At 46.0% G+C, this 7,586-nt stretch overlaps 1 protein-coding gene across 2 annotated transcripts in view; it reads left to right on the top strand.

The window, feature by feature from the left end:
* The first annotated feature begins 2,321 nt into the window (after window positions 1-2,321).
* Window positions 2,322-7,586, top strand: part of LOC103787267 (KH homology domain-containing protein 1) — a 28,698-nt gene continuing 23,433 nt past the window's right edge. The window contains exon 1 of one of the 2 annotated variants that reach the window (XM_008994659.6): window positions 2,322-2,507. The gene's annotated coding sequence lies outside the window, so the exon portion shown is untranslated. Of the gene's footprint in view, window positions 2,667-7,586 lie in introns of both variants that reach the window. The other variant, XM_008994658.4, reaches the window with a different exon arrangement.

Raw genomic sequence — 7,586 nt, 5'->3', positions numbered from 1 at the left:
TGAAAGCAAGATGGTAAGGTTACCTAGGAAGATGCTGACTCAATCAACTTCCAGGAGCAACAACATGACTCCTGAGCAGTTTCCCAACACCAGCCTTTTTTTTTTTGAGACAGAGTGTTGCTTTGTCGCCAGGCTGGAGTGCAAAGGTGTGATTTCAACTCACTGCAACTTCCACTTCCTGGGTTCAAGCGATTCTCCTGTCTCAGCCTCCCGAGTAGCTGGGACTACAGACGTGCGCCACCACACCCGGCTAACTTTTTATATTTTAGTAGAGACAGAGTTTCACCATGTTGTCTAGGATGGTCTCAATCTCTTGATCTCCTGACCTTGTGATCCACCCACCTCGGCCTCCCAAAGTGCTGGGATTATAGGCGTGAGCCACTGCGCCCAGCCTTTTTTCTGTGACATTTTATTCAAACTACACTAGAGCCCTGCATCCAACCAACAGTACGGGCTGAATGACACCTTTTATCCTAGAGGGCACTAGTCTCTGGGATATACAGACACTCTTCAATCAGTTCTCAGATGATTCTGCCTCTAGAAGCAGCAGAAACTAGAGATAATCATGTCTTGGCTTACTTGAAGTTGTGTGCTCATTCCAAAATCTGCCTTGCTTATTCTAAGTCCAGATGTCACTGGACTTTGAGGTCATTAGGCAGCATCCAGTCTTTGAAGCAAACCATTTCAAGTTTTTGACTCTGCTTCCCTGTCAATGTTAGCCAGAGGAACTCTTCTCCCTGCCTTGGAGCTGGCTGGTCATGGGTCTACTCTGGCTCCACACCTGGCCTACCACACCACATGATTAATTCCTTCCTGTGTGCCTCTGGCCCAGGCTTGCAAGAGAATACACTCAGAGCAGCTCTACTTATTCCTGTCCATCAGCTGCTGGTTGAGTACTGGCACTGCACATACCTGCTCCACAGAATCTTAAACCTTCAGGAGTCTACCTGCTCACAGGTCCTGGGTTCCTACAGGCCTTCTTCATCAAGGGTGGGGCCACAGCTTTGCCCCAAGAGGGCAACCTGCCTCCTTGTTCCTTCACTGGCTTGAGACTCCTAGGCTGTCTGAACTAGCTGACAGGCCAGAAGTCTTAGGATGAAAAGAATACAAAAAAAAAAAAAAAAAGAAAAGAAAAGAATACTAGAGTCGTCCTCAAAGTTAGAACTTTTGTTGGTGTCTGTGAAAGTTAGAACTTTTGTTGGTGTCTGTGTTCCCTCACTCCTATTACCTACCTTGTTCCTTCCCTACCTACATTAGTGATTTTGTGATTTCACTGAAGAATTGACCTTAGGCAGGGTCTTGCTCTGTCGCCTGGGCTGGAATGTAGTGGTGCGATCTCAGTTCACTGCAGCCTCGAACTCTTAGGCTCAAGCAATCCTCTTGCCTCAGTTTCCCATGTAGCTGGGGCTACAGGCGCGCACCACCATGCCCAACTAGTTTTAAAATTTTTTGTAGAGACAAGGTTTCCCGATGTTCCCCAAGCGGGTCTAGAACCCCTGGGCTCAAGCGATCCTTGCGCCTTGGCCTCCCAAAGGGTTGAGATTACAGGTGTGACCCACCATGCCTGACCCGACCTTCTGTAAATACTCCCAACTAATTGTCCAAACGGACTGGAACAAAAGAATCTCCTTCCCAATACTGCGAGACAGGGCAAAATTCTTCAAATTTATGTTTGAGGCCATAAACCAACAGCAGTAAAACGAAACCCTCAGGAAGCAATGACAAGAAACCCAGGAACACTCATTTCCTCCAGCCCAAGTGGCAGATGGGATCTCAAATACACCATGGTGTGATGCGTAACACGCTGTTTGCTGGGGATGTGGAGCATTTCAAGTGCCCCGCAGAGGTGCGCCTGGGGCACTCCTCCCAGACACCCCTCCCCACAAACACCCGTCCCCAGGCAACATTCCTGGGGAGCCTGGACCTCCCTTGGTGGACCGGCTCCAGAGGGTCTCTAAGGTTTTTCATCTTATCTCTGGGTGAACTGAAGGCAGGGGAAGAGGCGGCCCCCACACCCTGGGTCCCCAAGACCCCGTCCGGGCTGAGAGTAAGAGACGCCGCCCGGAATCCACTCATCAAGCAGCTCCGCCGGCTTGGTAAGGGGTGGTCGTTCAGGTCTGGGTCATTGCCACTGGCTCCCCCTCCGCCCATTCTTGCTTCCTGGACTCAAGAGCTGCTGAACTATCGGCACGTCGGCAATGGACTCCTTAGGCTGGCTCTTGCACAGCGAAGGCGGGAGGAGGGCTCTGGGCTGCTGCCCCTGCCTTAGCCTCGCGCTTCCGGCGGGGTCGCCGCACTTCCGCTCGAGCGCGCCTCGCGCTGTGCGCGCGCGGACCCAAGGAAGGATCGGGTGCGCGGTCCGGGAGACACCGCCGTCTCCTCAAATCAGCCGGGCCTCCAGCCGCCGCCGATACCTGCCGAGGCCTGCGGCGCGCCACCCTCACCTCCTTCATTCCTACCGTCCACGCCAGCCTTGGCGACCTGACCCGCTTGTGGTCTCGAACTCGGTTAGTCCGGTGAAGGGACAGAGAAGCCTGGGTTCCCGGCGGCATCACTGAGATGCTCAGTCCTGAATTCTACCCTCCATTAGGACTATCTGCTTTGTGGGATAATTTCCTGTTTGGTTGAGTCAGTGAGTTGCGTGTCTACAGAGAGCATCCTGTCTGGTGGGTCTTCATCTAGATCTTGCACATTTCTTACTAAGTTAATCCTAAGAATATCTTAAAGATAAAACTGAGCTGCAAAGAAGTGTAAAAACAGTAGAAACAGGAGATAGCAGTACAAAGAGAAAAAAACAGCCTGACTTTCCTCTATTTTTAATTGATTTGGGGACATTTTAAACTTACAGATAGAAAAGAAACATGGGTTTTGTTGACATATCTCAAAACAAAATGGGTGTTAACACCTTTAAAATGTAAACTATTATGCTGCATATATTTGTATTATTCTGAAGTCATTTAAAATAATGGCATGAAGTATTTATTGCCTGCTGTTTTTTGGCAGTAGTTTCTTTAAGGGCTAGTATTCAAGCAAAGGCATACTGAGGAAATAGGAAAAAAGAAGGAATGCTGTAACAGGAAAAAAGGAAAAGGAAGAGCAGATGAAAAGGGCAGGAAAAGTTTAACATTTACATAACATTTGCTATGCACCAGATGGTTTTAAGCTCTTTTTTTTTTTTTTTTGAGACGGAGTTTCGCTCTTGTTACCCAGACTGGAGGGCAATGGCACGATCTCGGCTCACCGCAACCTCCGCCTCCTGGGTTCAAGCAATTCTCCTCTCTCAGCCTCCCGAGTAGCTGGGACTACAGGCGTGCATCACTATGCCCAGCTAATTTTTCTATTTTTAGTAGAGACGGTGTTTCACCATGTTGACCAGGATGGTCTCGATCTCTTGACCTCATGATCCACCCGCCTCGGCCTCCCAAAGTGCTGGGATTACAGGGGTGAGCCACCGTGCCCAGCCGGTTTTAAGCTCCTTAAATGTATTATCTAGTTCTCACCACAGCCCTGTGAAATGGGTGTACTGTTATCACCTCTGGTTTACAGAGAAGGCAAGTGAGGTCTAGAGAGGTTAAGCAGCTGGCCCAAGGTTATACAGTAAGTGGCAAAACCTTTGCTTGAACACATCAATTTTGACTCAGAGTCTGAATTCTCTCCCTTCAGCCTCCTGAGTAGCTGGGACCACAGGCACGTACCATCTTGCTCACCTAGGCTATTTTTTTTTGGTATTTTTTTTGTAGTGACAGGGTTTAACCATGTTGCCCAGGCTGGTCTCAAATTCCTGGGCTCAAGGGGTCTGCCTCAACCTTCCGAAGTGTTGGGATTACAGGCGTGAGCCACTGTGCCTGGTCCTAGAGTCTATGCCTATTATTATTTTCTAAAATATTTATTTATTTTTTGAGATAGAGTCTTGCTCTGTTGCCCAGGCTGGAGGGCAGTGGCGTGATCTCAGCTCACTGCAATCCCCACCTTCTGGGTTCAAGCCATTCTTGTGCCTCAGCCTCTCAGGTAGCTGGGATTACAGGTGTGCACCACCATGCCCAGCTAATTTTTGTATTTTTAGTAGAGAAGGGATTTCATCATGTTGGCTAGGCTGGTCTACAACCCCTGACCTCAGGTGATCCACCTGCCTCAGCCTCCCAAAATGCTGCGATTACAGGAGTGAGCCACCATGCCTGGCCTGTGCTTCTAATCACCACACTGTATTTCCTCTGAAGGAAGGGTAAGACTCAAATCAACTGGATTTGATGCTACTGAATAGGAGTAGAGAAGAGAGGTTTGCAAGTTAATTATTCTTCCATGTGAGAGTATGGGCTAAAGGTTTCATAGGACAAAAATACCATGAATAAAGTTCAAAAAGAGGAAATATATACAGTGCACAAATAATTGACGTCTGGAACAGGCAGTGAAAAAAATATATGTAAGAAAAAGACAACTGTTCTTTGCAAATCAATCAGTGAATCTTCTGTGGAAATGGAATAAAAAAAAAAGAAAAAGACAACCCTATAGAGAAATGGGCAAATGTATAAATAGACAATAGATGAAGAAGTAAGGATGAAATAAAACTGACCACATAAAAAAACATGTTTAAAAAAAAAAAAAACAACAGATGCTTAATTGCACTAGTGACCCTGGCATGCAAAGCAAAACAATAGAACCATTATCTCCCACACTGGCTAAAACTGAAATTTGAAAATATCAATTTTGTGGAAAAGTGAATATTCTTAGTAGAAGTATAAATCAGGATAGTCACAGATAGGGGTAGGGGTAGATTTGGTAGTATTAATTCAAGTTAAAATATTAAAATTAAGTAATCTTCAAAATAATGCTGATTATAATGAAAAACATTGCTTCAGACATTCTGATTTCACTTTTTTATTCTACAGATAAACAGGTGTTCAAAAAGAGGTATGCAAGATATTTAACTGGAAACATTTTTTGCATAATAGTTTAAAATTAGGCCAGGCACGGTGGCTCAAGCCTGTAATCTCAGCACTTTGGGAGGCCGAGGCGGGTGGATCACGAGGTCAAGAGATCAGGACCATCCTGGTCAACATGGTGAAACCCCGTCTTTACTAAAAATACAAAAAATTAGCTGGGCATGGTGGCGTGTGCCTGTAATCCCAGCTACTCAGGAGGCTGAGGCGGGAGAATTGCCTGAAGCCTGGAGACGGAGGTTGCGGTGAGCCGAGATCGTGCCATTGCACTCCAGCCTGGGTAACAAGAGTGAAACTCCCTCTCAAAAAAAACAAAACTTTAAAATTAGAAAAATATAATTTCAGCAGGTACATAAACTATGGTAATGATTGACTTATTTGCTAAACAAATATTTGTTGATTACTTACTGGGTATGAGGCATTATTCTGAACATCGAGGATAAGTTGACAGTTATCATTGTGAACTAAAGAAAGTTCATCTTTAGGGTGGGTCAGTGGCTAATTAACCTTCCCCAGTTCAGATCCTTCCCCTTAATTCTTTGTTACATCTTGATAGAATGATTTCAACTTGTTCTGTAAATCATATTGGACTCCTCTCTAATAACTACAGAAACAAATTTTTTAATTTATTTTTATTTTATTTATTTATTTATTTTGAGACGGAGTTTCGCTTTGTACCCAGACTGGAGTGCAATGGCATGATCTCGGCTCACCGCAACCTCCGCCTCCTGGGTTCAAGCAATTCTCCTGCTTTCGCCTCCCAAGTGGCTGGAACTACAGTTGTGCACCACCATGCCCAGCTAATTTTTTTTTTTTTTTTGAGACGGAGTTTTGCTCTTGTTACCCAGACTGGAGTGCAATGGCACGATCTCGGCTCACCTCAACCTCTGCCTTCTGGGTTCAAGCAATTCTCCTGCCTCAGCCTCCCGAGTAGCTGGGACCACAGGCACGCACCACCATGCCCAGCGACTTTTTGTATTTTTAGTAGAGAGGGGGTTTCACCTTGTTGACCAGGATGGTCTCGATCTCTTGACCTCGTGATCCACCCGCCTTGGCCTCCCAAAGTGTTGGGATTATAGGCGTGAGCCACCACGCCCGGCCTTTTTTTTTTAAAAGACGGGGTTTCACCATGTTGGTCAGGCTGGTCTTGAACTCCTGACCTCAGGTGATCTGCCTGCCTTGGCTTCCAAAGTACTTGGATTACAGGCGTGAGCCACTATGCCCGGCCCCAGAATTTTTTTTTTTTTTGATCTATACCCTAATTTGAAAGTATAAAGGCACAATAGCGGACTCTAAAGTAGGAATGAAGAAAGCTGGAAAGGAGTGATCCATGCTGATACTGACCATCAAGAAAAGCTTGAAGAGATGTCCCAAATATCCTGATGACTTACTTTTCACTGAAATGCAAATAAATTGACATCTTAGATATGCTTCCAAAGATTGTGCCCTACTCCCTGAACAGCTTTTAATGAAGGCAGAATTATAGCAAGAGAAACTGCCAGTTAAGTGATTAAAAAAAAAGATTTCCAGGGGCTTGTTTCTTATTATGTTTATATGGTAAATGCCTAGTTAGGACAAAGAGCTTGATTATGGTTTGCTCATATTATCCTTGGGTGAAGAGATTCAATTACAAAAGAGATTGATGCCTCAACCATAGCGAAAACCTTGTCAAGCTCTTAACTTAGACCATAACATACTTGTTTAAAAGTGGAGAAGGGGACAATAGAGGAAACAACATGACAAGGAGTTTATAAATCTAAAGGATGACTTTCTTGCTGCATCTAACTATTATGTGACTGCTTCTGCACTCTCTTTGATCTATCCTTTGCTTTCTGAATGTAAATATTTTTGTTCTAAAAATTGGGTACCAGGCTGGACAAGGTGGCTCATGTCTGTAATCCCAGCACTTTGGGAGGCTGAGGCAGGCAGATTGCTTGAGGCTAGGAGTTCGAGACCAGCCTGGTCAACATGGCGAAACCCCACCTCTACTAAAATTACAAAAATTAGCCAGGTGTGGTGTCGGTGCCTGTAATCCCAGCTACTCAGTAGGCTGAGGCAGGAGAATCGCTTGAATTTGGGAGGCAGAGGTTTCAGTGAGCAGAGATCGCGCCATTGCACTCCAGCCTAGGTGATAGAGCCAGACTCTGTCTCAAAAAAAAATTGGATACCAGATCTGCTCCTCTCAATGGGAACTAAGAAGAACCCCAATGTCCTTCTTCCAGCTGAGTTAAAATATTGGATTTAGCCAGGTGTGGTAGTGCGTGGCTGTAGTCCTGGTTATTCAGGAAACTAGGGCAGGAAGATTGCTGGAGCCCAGGAACTCCAGGCTAGTGCACTATGACTGCACCTGTGAATAGCTACTGTACTCCAGCTTAGGCAACATAGCAGAACTGGTCTCTTAAAAAAGCATATTGGTTGGCCGGGCGCGGTGGCTCAAGCCTGTAATCCCAGCACTTTGGGAGGCCGAGGCGGGTGGATCACGAGGTCAAGATATCGAGACCATCCTGGTCAACATGGTGAAACCCCGTCTCTACTAAAGATACAAAAAATTAGCTGGGCATGGTGGTGCGTGCCTGTAATCCCAGCTACTCAGGAGGCTGAGGCAGGAGAATTGCCTGAACCCAGGAGGCGGAGGTTGCGGTGAGCCGA

This window comes from Callithrix jacchus, chromosome 4, assembly GCF_049354715.1.
Source record: "Callithrix jacchus isolate 240 chromosome 4, calJac240_pri, whole genome shotgun sequence".
Lineage (NCBI taxonomy): Eukaryota > Metazoa > Chordata > Mammalia > Primates > Cebidae > Callithrix > Callithrix jacchus.
This window is presented reverse-complemented; position numbering and strand designations above follow the sequence as displayed.